Source organism: Bos javanicus, chromosome 7, assembly GCF_032452875.1.
Source record: "Bos javanicus breed banteng chromosome 7, ARS-OSU_banteng_1.0, whole genome shotgun sequence".
NCBI classification, from domain to species: domain Eukaryota; kingdom Metazoa; phylum Chordata; class Mammalia; order Artiodactyla; family Bovidae; genus Bos; species Bos javanicus.
The window spans coordinates 54,731,424-54,741,462 of NC_083874.1; the positions used below are offsets into that span (position 1 = coordinate 54,731,424).

The window sequence follows — 10,039 nt, forward strand, 5'->3', positions numbered from 1 at the left end:
GAGACCTGTTTCCTCTTCCCTATCACCACCAATTTATTTAGCGATGCTGAGAAAATTCCTCAGTTTTCTGAACTTTAAACTAGTGCCTTTCCAAGATGATCTTATAGATCAGAGGTCAGTAAAATTATTTTTTTCTTTTACTATAAAAGTCCAGGTAGTAAATGCTTTCAGCTTTATAGGCCCTATGATCATTGTTGCAATTACTCAAATTTGTTGCTGTCATGTAAAAGTCACCAGAGCAAGTCATAAATGAATGGATATGACTATGTTCCAGTAAAATTTTATTTTCAAAAATAGATGGCAGGCTGTATTTGGTCTGCGGTACACAGTTTCTGAGCAATGCTATAGACTACTTCCTAATAAATAAGAATATAATTTATTCATTGTTTGTTCATTTACTTATTCAAAGAGTATTTATCAAGAGTTACTATGTGTAACAGGCACCATTCAAGGCACTGGAGATAGAGCAGCAAAGCAGACAGGTAAGGTCTCTGGTCTGTCTCTTTTGTCAAGAAAGAAAGTTTCAAATAATAAATAAGCAAACACATAATTAGGTGCTTTGAATATATTAAAACTGAATGTGTCATGGGAAATGTCTGAGGCCTGCAGGAAAATGTACCTTGGAGATATGACTCCAAGAGGGTGGCTTTGCACAGACGCTATGAGTCTGTGCACTGGTGCCTTATATACCATTATCTTTAACCCTCATGATAGCACCACAAGTTGTATTAATGAATTTTTTTTACAGAAGAGGAAAAACATTCCCAGAGGCTTCAAGAAGAAAGATAACATGCCTACAATTCATAGCTGCTAATAACAGAACTGGGAGTCAAATCCAGGTTCACTTGTTTCCAAGGACCAAGGATTTCCCATGTTTGCTAGAAACTATTAATAGAATCTCTGCTTAGACAGTCCAGTACAATGCCTGTGCTAGAATTATTGGAAATCAGGACTGGAAAGAAACCAACAGACACCTTCATTCATGTACCTTTTATTCAAGTATCATTCACTCCTTTAACAAATATTTACTGAGCACCTACTATGAAACAGGCACAACTAAGGATACCGTGATGAGTCAAACAAATAAGGTCTCTGACCACAGGGATGCTGGAAAATGTTGAAAACTGGCTCTGGTGAGGTAGAAGGAGCTCTGATTTATACCATGTGCCAATTTGTGTGGTATAAATACTTCCCCCATGGAGGATTTCAAGTTGATAGCTTGTTGTGAAACAACTTGCAATATTTCTGACAACCTGACAATTGTTTTTTTGTGACAAGTTCTGCACATCCCTTGCTCTGTGGACCCTCTGTGCTTACTATCTAGTATGGACACAGACAAGTAAATAGGCCATTTTAATACAGGGTAAGAAGTACGATTATAGGTGGTGGAAGTAGGATACTTTCGGTGCTGGATTAATGCAAAGAATAGACATATAAACCCGACATAAAAAAAGAAAGAAAGAACAGAAGCAATTGCTGTGATATATTTGACACCAAAGATGGAAATATTTGGGAACATATGTATTTTGATAGATATAAATCCTCACTTTCTGTAGAAATATTTGTCATCTTGTTGACACACTCCAGATGATCCTTGAATGAAATTATTTATATTGTTGTTTTACTTCTCAACTTTACTTGGCAAAAAGTAGCCTGATTTAACTAAACATTTGGGGTTCTAGTGTCATTCCTGCTGCTAACTGGTCCTGTGACATGGGCAAGTAACTTGATTCTTTGTGTACTGGTGCCTAAATTACCCGAAGAATGTCAATATCAGTGCTTCACTATTAAACCTCTCCAGACATATAAGCATTTTATTTTGATGAAGCACCTCTTTTTTGTCCCCCTCACTGGGGCTCACAGACAACAGGCATAAATGACAAGATGGAATTCCAGATTCTACCCCCATTTTCCAAACCATAGAACCATTTAGAGAAGGACCATCTTAGAACTAAAAATTTAGCAAAGCCCACATTAAAAAAATATCTATAAATCCACAGTATTTTAAAATCAAGATAGGACAGGAACACCAATGCTATGTGCACAGCCTTTTGAAAATGTCAGCAGCTCTACAGCTTGAGAACAAAGACAGATACTGAAACTTACAGGACTTGAGAGCTTTCCCAGTCACATGTTCAGGCATTTGCTCATTTCTAACATTCACTCTCTTTGTAAAGGAGACAGCGACTGGGATCTGTTCAGACTGGAACCTGTTCATACATGTTCATCCACTAGGTAACAGTTGTTGGAAGAACATGGATGATCAGCACATGAGTTGTCATCCTCATACCCTGGAGTTGTAATTGTCTTTCTAGCATTGTCCACAAGAAGGATCTATGTTTTTAGGTTTCATCCCTCAGTTCCCTGATTCCAATAAAGGAGGCTGAGGGCCATGGCTTATTCCACTGAGGCTCTCTTTCCACAGTCATCCTGATTTAGTTCACCTCTTCTGATGTGATTGTGTGGGCAGGCCACTCAGACCACTCCAGCACAAACCACAGCAATTCCAAGTCTTGCCTCACTTCATTTTTAAGTGAGGCTTATATCCCAGGGATTGGAGATGTGGTTAATAAAAGGACCACAGCTGCAACCTGAAAAGCTAATTTTTTAATGGTTGTTCCAAACATATGCATTGGGTTCATTTGGAATTCATCCCTCTAACTTTGGTTCCAAAGCAATACGTAGTGGTCTTCAGAACATATGGATGGTGGGCTCTGATGAAGATTTTGTCTATATCTAAAAACCCCAAATGGGACAGATCAATTGACAGACTCAGGTTCTCCACTCAGACTAGCTTCCTGGACGTGGTTAACCATATAATGACCAAATCCATACTTTACTGTGGAAAATTCTTTAAGAGATAGGAATACCAGACCACCTGACCTGCCTCCTGAGAAATCTGTATGCAGGTCAAGAAGCAACAGTTAGAACTGGACATAAAACAACAGACTGGTTCCAAATAGGAAAAGGAGTATGTCAAGGCTGTATAATGTCACCCTGCTTATTTAACTTATATTCAGAGTACCTCATGAGAAACGCTGGGCTGAATGAAGCACAAGGTGGAATCAAGATTGCCGGGAGAAATATCAATTACCTCAGATATGCAGATGACATCACCCTTATGGCAGAAAGTGAAGAGGAACTGAAGAGCCTCTTGATGAAAGTCAAAAAGGAGAGTGAAAAAGGTGCCTTAAAACTCAACATTCAGAAAACTGAGATCATGGCATCCAGTCCCATCACTTCATGGCAAATAGATGGAAAAAATGGAAACAGTGACAGACTATTTTGGGGGGCTCCAAAATCACTGCAGATAGTGACTGCAGCCATGAAATTAAAAGATGCTTGCTCCTTGGAAGAAAAGCTATGACCAACCTACACAGCATATTAAAAACCAGAGACATTACTTTGCCAACAAAGGTCCATCTAGTCAAAGCTGTGGTTTTTCCAGTAGTCACGTATGGATGTGAGAGTTGGACTATAAAGAAAGCTGAGTGCTGAAGAATTGATGCTTTTGAACTGTGGTGTTGGAGAAGACTCTTGAGAGTCCCTTGGACTGCAAGGAGATCCAACCAGTCCATCCTGAAGGAAATCAGTCCTAAATACTCATTGGAAGGACTGATGCTGAAGCTTCAACACTTTGGCCACCTGACGAGAACTGACTCATTAGAAAAGACCCTGATGCTGGGAAAGATTGAAGACAGGAGGAGAAGGGGACGACAGAGGATGAGATGGTTGGATGGCATCACCAACTGGATGGACATGAGTTTGAGCAAGTCCCGGGAGTTGGTGATAGATAGGGTAGCCTAGTGTGCTGTAGTTCTTAGGGTCACAAAGAGTCAGGCACAACTGAGTGACTGAACTGAACTGAACACTGTGTTCTTTGTAAACCAAACCTCGTTTCACATCAAAAAGCTACCAGGTATCTGGGTCTGTGTGCTTCACTATAATTTTCTATCAGAATATCAGTAATTGCACATTCAACCAGACAGACTGGTAGGCAATACAGGTCACACATTTAGTCAGAAGGACCATGGGACATGGTGAAGGCTGTGACAAAGTAGAAAGCACAGGTCTTGTGTACAGGAGGCAGATTGTTCCCCCAGATTGTTGCTATGTGACAAAGTAAGCCCAGTGATATAAGACCTGCTAACTTTTCAAAGAAAGCCTACAATCTGGATTTTGATGTAAATTCCCTCAATTTGTAATGGTTCACAATTAATCTTTGTTTAAATCCATGGGCCAAAAACATTGGTGGGTTAGAATAAGGCATACATACCACAAGTTTGCAATCTCTGGAATTGATAGAACTACTTTCTATAGCCACCTGTAATTTTGAAGATTTTTCCACAGCTTAAAAATGGGACCAAATTTAATCTTCCACCCTTGCCATGTATCCTTCTTTTTTTAATATGCTTTATTTAATTATAGGCTGAATTCAGGAAAGTGCATATATCATAAATGCACAAGTTCACAAACTGAACATACATGTATAACACTCAATTCTGGAAACAGAACATGATCTGCCTTTTGAAAGCCCTCTTCCAGTCAGTACCACAATATTAACATGATTGCAGACATATTTCTGTTATTCTTCTAAGTAAAGCCAAATTCCAACCATCTCATCATCTGTCATCCCCTTCTCCTCCTGCCTTCAGTCTTTCCCAGCATCAGGGTATTTTCCAAGAAGTCAGTTCTTTGCATCAGGTGGCCAAAGTATTAGAATTTCAGCTTCAGCATTAGTCCTTCCAATGAATATTCAGGACAGGAAGCCTGGCATGTTGTAGCCCATGGGGTCTCAGAGTCAGACACAACTGAGCAACTGAATTGAACTTAAAGTCAAATTAATGCATCAAATGAATATTGGCTGTGCACAAATTAGTTACAGTAATAGTACAGGTACTACTACATTACTATAATATTGCTATAGCACAGCAAACTGGATTACCAAAAGGCAAAGTCTACATATAGAGTCGCCATACTAGGAACCTTGGTCTGATATTTCAGACAATGTATCAGCAGAGTTAAAATAACGTCCAGGGCTCCCTGGGTGGCTCATTGGTAAAGGATCTGCCTGCCAATGCAGAAGACACGGGTTCAATCCCTGGTCCAGGAAGATCCCACATGCTGCAGAACAACTAAACCTGTGCACCACAACTAACCGCAACTATTGAGCCCAGCTGCCACAACTACTGAAGCCCACATGCTCTAGAGCTCATGTTCCACAAGAGAAGCCACTACAACAAGAAGGCAAGCACTGCAACAAAGACTAGACCCCACTTATCGCAACTAGGGAAAAGCCCAAGTAGCAATGAAGACCCAACACAGCCAAAAATAAATAAAGGAATATTATTTATTTTAAAAAATGACAGCCCTTTAAAAAATAACCTCCCTGACCTAATTTTCTACGCACTTTGCTGATAAAAGCAATGCCAAAGGAAAGGCTTTGACCTTATAGCCTTTTTGTTACCTAATCCATGTCATTTGCACCAAATGCTTCCCTAACTACATGTTTAGGTAAAATCCAAATCTATGTATAGTTTCCCAGTCTCTATGAAAGGAGTACCAAGATGCTATCAATTTTTTTTTATGTAATCAGCTCTCTGTATAAAATGCAGGACTTTTTTCATAAAATCAGCTCTCTGTATAGAATTCAGGACTCTGTATAAAATGCAAGACATTTGTATAAAATGCTTGTATTTATCTTACAAAGTTTATGTCAAACCATCAAAAGCCCGGCTGTGCTTTGCCTCCTTAATGCATTTATCTTTCTTCCTTCAGCAGTCATCCTGCAGTTTAATTTTCTGTTCCTCACATCCTTTGTTTTGAAAGCAACCTGAACCTGGCATCAGTTTTTTTTAAGTGAGAAATAAATAGTCTGTGATGTATGTTATGGCACATTTGGCACAAGACGCTAAAACAAAGACAGGGCTTTGTGGGTTTTTGTATCAAAACACATGCCAGCACTTGGCGAAAGCAGTCCTGGTGAACTTACCATAGATTGCAATCGCTTCTTGATTGATTCAGCTGCTGTCCATCTGTTCTGGCTGTCCGCTGCCATTCCAAGCTGCTCCTTCTCCACGCCCACCTGCCAGGCAGAGAAATCACCACAATTTACACTCCCAGTGCACAGTCCCCAGCCCCGCTGTCTGGATTTTCACATATTGACTGGAAAGGGGCATCAAAAATGCCTTAAATCCCACTTTATTAATAATCTATGAAACACAAGCAACACTGAGATGGCTTTTCACCTATTATATGTAAAGTTTGTTTGCCGTCCTCATTGTTTGACTAAAATGACCTGTTTGAGGAGAATGAGGAAATGGAAATTCTTACATTGCTGGAGGCAGTTAAACCCATCCAAACCCATCCTAATCTGGTAGGTAGGATTTTGGTCTCTGTGGCTTTTGCTCCTAACATGGCAAAAGGGACTTTGCAATGGAATTGAGGCTACTAATCAATTGGCCTTATCATAGGGAGACACTTCTGTATTATCAGATGGGCCCAATGTGATTACAGGAGCCCTGAAGACCAGAAGAGACAGAGATGTGAGGAGGAAGCTTTGATGCCATGGCTGGTTCTGAGATACAGCAGGTTCTGGGCAGGTATTGGTGAATGAGTTCTAGGGATAAGGGCGGCCCCAGCTGACAGCCATCAAAGACACAGAACCTAGTCCTGCAGATGTGCGTGCACGTGTGTGCTCTGTCATGCCTGACTTTTATGTGATGCCCCCATGGACTGTAACCCGCCAGGCTCCTCTGTCCATGGAATTTTCCAGGCAGGACTACTGGAGTGGGTCACCATTTCCTTCTCCATCTGCAGCTGTGAGGAAATGAATTCTCTCCACAGCACAAAGGAGCTTGGAAACAGATTCTCCCCATAGAGTTTCCAAGAGGGAACATAGCCTGCTGACACCTGCTTCTGGCCTTTTGAGACTCAAAGCAGAGAAACCAGCCAAACCCTTTGGATATTTTACCTACATAACCCTGAAATAATGAACATTGTCTCAGTTCACTAGATTTGCCTTACTTGATCATGGCAGTGTGTTAGTCAGGGCTCTCCAGAGAAAACAGAACCGACAGGATAGAGCTGTATTCAAGAGGAGACATTATCAGAATTGGTTCCAGTGTTAAGAATGAGGGATTTCCAGGTGGCTCAGTGGTAAAGAATCCACCTCCAATGCAGGAGACGGGGTCAATCCCTGGGTGGGGAAGATCCCCTGAGGTAGGAAAGGAAAACCCACTCTAGTATTCTCGCCTGAAAAATAGTATGGACAGAGGCGGCTAGCAGGCTAGAGAGTCTGGCATGACTTAGCCACCAAGCACACACACACATTACGAATGAAGCCAGAGAAGTCTGACAACCTGCCACCTACAACCTGGAGACACGGAAGAGCCACTGGGATAATCCAGCCCGGGCCTGTGACCCTGAGGACCAAGGCACTTCTAGTGTAAGTTTCTGAGTCCAAGGGCCGAGAACCTGGAGCTCTCCTGTTCCCGAGCAGGAGAAGAAAAACGCTCCGGCTCAAGGAGGACGAGGTTGGGTCATAACCCCTCCCGCTCCCCCCGTGGACACAACGACTCTGCAGCAACGTCAGATCAAACAGGAACGGCTGGGACATAATCTCCCCATAAACGCCGTCCCCAGCACAACCACCCACAATCAGGAGTGAACAGAAAACCCAGAGCTTCTCCCTGAGGAGCAGAGTTTGATCCCCACACACGGTACCCTAACTTTCAAAACCTGTACCTGAGAGTCGGTTCCTCAAAACATCTAGTTTTGAAAACCAGCAGGGCTTGTGTCCATAGACCACAGGCTACACTAACCTTGGAGACGCCTCTTAAAGGGCTCACAGTTGAACTCACCCAGATAAAGTTTAGTGAGGCGGTAGCCTCTGGAAAGAAGCCCAGACTGTACGTGGTGGTGGTTTAATTGCTAAGTCGTGTCTGACTCTAGGGGCCTCATGGACTGTAGCCTGCCAGGCTCCTCTTTCCATGGGATTCTCCAGGCAAGAATACTGGAGTAGGTTGCCATTTGTTCACCTGAAAGGTGTATGTCTGACAGGAATCTAATTTGGCACACAACCAGGGGCCTACTGGTTGACAGGCACCATCTCCAAGCTCCAGCCAGTGGAGGCATCTTTTCTTTTTAAAAAAATGTTATACTGAGTAGCAACAGCGCCAGACCCCACTTGAGGTGCTCCTAGCGGTTTTGTCAGTGTTGTTTCTCCAGTGGCCGCAGCTCTTGCCCGGGAATCAGAATGAGTCCGGTTAGTGTTCCTCCGCGGAATTCTCTCTCCGGCGGCGAATGCAGCCTAAATCGTCTGAGTCCGCGATGAACAGAGAAATGGAAGTAGTCCATAAACTCTATCGGTGGCTTGCGCTTTGAAACTATAGAAGAAAGTTTGAGGAACAAGCAATGAGGAAAACTTACAGATGTAGTAATGAGGAATCCTGCAAGTAAAAGATAAGAAAGGTTTGTTTTGTAACTTTTTCATCCATGGCTGAGGTTAAGGCTGCCATGGCCACAGAACCTCATTCAGTTGATGGGACAGTGGTTGAGCCAAAATGTGCTATTGCAAGAAGGGAATCTAGAAAGCCAGGGGCTCATGTAACTATGGGGCTTCCCACGTGGTGCTCATGGTATAGAACCCCCCTGCCAAAGCAGGGGACATGAGAGACCCAAGTTCGATCCCTGGGTCGGGAAGATCCTCTGAAGGAGAGCATGGCAACCCACTACAGTATTCTTGGTTGAAGAATCCAATGGACAGAGGAGCCTGGCGGGCTACAGTCCATGGGGTCACAAAGACTTGAACACTGACTAAAGCAACTTAGTATACACACCCACGCATATGTAACTGTGAAGAAGCTGTTTGTTGGTGGAATAAAGAAGATGCTGAGGAACATCATCTTAGAGCTTACTTTGAGGAACATGGAAAAATTGATACCATTGAGATAATTACTGATAGGCAGTCTGGAAAGAAAAGAGGGTTTGAATTTGTTACTTTTGATAACCATGATCCTGTGGATAAGATTGTGTTGCAGAAATAACATGCTATCTTGGTCATAATGCAGTAGTTAGAAAGGTTTTGTCTAGACAAGAAATGTAGGAAGTACAAAGGTCTAGAAATGGGAAAGAAGGTGACTTTGGTTTCAGAGATTCTCATGGTGGTGGTGGAGGGGGTGTGAAAATTTTGGACTAGAGCCTAGAAGTAACTTTAGAGGAGGGTCTGGTGGATATGGAAGTCGTGGTGAATTTGGGGATGGATAATGGGTATGGAGGAGGACCTGGAGGTGGCAGTTTTGGAGATAGCCCTGGTTATGGAGGAAAAGGAGGATATGGTGGTGAAAGTCCTGGATATGGCAACCAGGGTGAGGGCTACAGAGGTGGTGATGACAACTGTGGAGGAGGAAATTATGGAAGTTATGAAAATTATGATTTTGGAAATTATAACCAGTAGCCTTCTAACTATGATCCAGTGAAGAGTGGAAACTTTGGTGGTAGCAGGAACATGGGGAACCATACGATGGAAGAGACTCTGGTCCAGAAGTCTTCAGAAGAAGTGGGAGTTATGGAAGTAGAAGCCAATATTGAGCTTCTTCCTGTTTGCCACAGGAAGAGGTCTCACTGCAGGTAACTAATAAAGAAATGGCCAACCAGAATCCTCAAGAAATAAGAAATTCTGTACCATCTGAAAGTAGTTCTTGTTGGTGCCTTGATTTTAAAAAGCACTCTAAGAATAAAGGGACATGCTTTCTGATAAAAATAATAGACTTCATTTAGGACATATTCTTAATATAAAACAATTACAAAGTGAGGATAATCACTCACCTAGAGCCAGACATCCTGGAATGTGAAGTCAAGTGGGCCTTAGAAAGCATCACTACGAACAAAGCTAGTGGAGGTGATAGAATTTTGGTTGAGCTGTTTCAAATCCTGAATGATGATGCTGTGAAAATGCTGCACTCAATATGCCAGCAAATTTGGAATACTCAGCAGTGGCCACAGGACTGGAAATGTCAGCCTGGCATGCTGCAATTCA

The 10,039-nt window shown here is 42.3% G+C and overlaps 1 pseudogene; it reads left to right on the top strand.

Annotated features, from left to right (window-relative positions):
- The first annotated feature begins 8,331 nt into the window (after positions 1 to 8,331).
- LOC133252141 (heterogeneous nuclear ribonucleoproteins A2/B1-like) lies at positions 8,332 to 9,591 on the top strand (annotated as a pseudogene).
- Positions 9,592 to 10,039: the final 448 nt, after the last annotated feature.